This window comes from Perkinsus marinus, assembly GCF_000006405.1.
Source record: "Perkinsus marinus ATCC 50983 genomic scaffold scf_1104296956596, whole genome shotgun sequence".
Taxonomy (NCBI): Eukaryota; Perkinsozoa; order Perkinsida; family Perkinsidae; genus Perkinsus; species Perkinsus marinus.
Window position 1 is genome coordinate 1 of NW_003207416.1, and position 1,007 is coordinate 1,007.

At 49.3% G+C, this 1,007-nt stretch overlaps 3 non-coding genes across 3 annotated transcripts; all 3 read right to left on the minus strand.

The window, feature by feature from the left end:
- Window positions 1–6: 6 nt before the first annotated feature.
- Window positions 7–79, minus strand: Pmar_PMAR003189. The gene has a single exon. It is a non-coding gene; the product is annotated as a tRNA-Met (tRNA).
- Window positions 80–180: 101 nt separating this feature from the next.
- Pmar_PMAR003190 lies at window positions 181–252 on the minus strand. The gene has a single exon. It is a non-coding gene; the product is annotated as a tRNA-Gly (tRNA).
- Window positions 253–842: 590 nt separating this feature from the next.
- On the minus strand, window positions 843–915 carry Pmar_PMAR003191. The gene has a single exon. It is a non-coding gene; the product is annotated as a tRNA-Met (tRNA).
- Window positions 916–1,007: the final 92 nt, after the last annotated feature.

Sequence of the window (1,007 nt, forward strand, 5' to 3'; positions counted from 1 at the left end):
GATGAGTAGCAGCTCCTTGTTTCGATCAAGGGACCTTTGGGTTATGAGCCCAACACGCCATCCACTGCGCCAAGCTGCTCATGCGTACAAAGTTTGTACTACAAACTCCTGTATCGCCCTGACGTGCTGAGCATAACTATTCCACGATAGCCTAAAGACCCTTCCCTCGTTGATACAAACTGCACCGCCCGGGAATCGAACCCGGACCATCTGCTTGGAAGGCAGATATCCTAACCATTAGACTAGCGGTGCATATCACTTATGTAGTAATTGAGTATTCCTGCGATACTTGTAGAGGGACATCTGAATCCCTTCTCGGACGTACCGTCGTCAACCATCCCGCGGCCAAGAGTCTGATTAGGCCTTAAACGCGTACCTGAGATCGCGAACTGCTACTATATCTCTCGCATGGTAGGCAGCATTCCATCTCGATTGATAACTCCAACTGGTAAGGTTCTCATCGCATACTACAGCTAGCTCGGCACAAGCTGCACAACTTTTTCGTGACATCGAAGTTCCTGCTTGCAAGCACATTTTGAGACCGCATGCGGCGGCTCGTGAATTTGGGCTGTTGGTTCATCTCCGCAACGCGTTCTGAGGTACCGGGCGGTCATTCATCATTCCTGCAAGGAGTTCTACTCTAGGTGAATAGCTCTTTTCTATGCACGGACAACGCTTTATTAACGTTGTTTTTCCCCTGAACTGGCACGGTTGGGCCAATCGCACGGAATGGTACGAAAACACCGTTTCTGTTTAGTGGAAATTTTTCGGTAAGACTGATCTATGCAGTCGGTAAGCTGCACCTCTCAGTTTGATAACCATCTCGAGTGTATTGTGATGAATAGCAGCTCCTTGTTTCGATCAAGGGACCTTTGGGTTATGAGCTCAACACGCTATCCACTGCGCCAAGCTGCTCATGCGTACAAACTCCTGTATCGCCCTGACGTGCTGAGCATAACTGTTCCACGATAGCCTAGAGACCCCACTCTCGTTAATACGAACTGCAC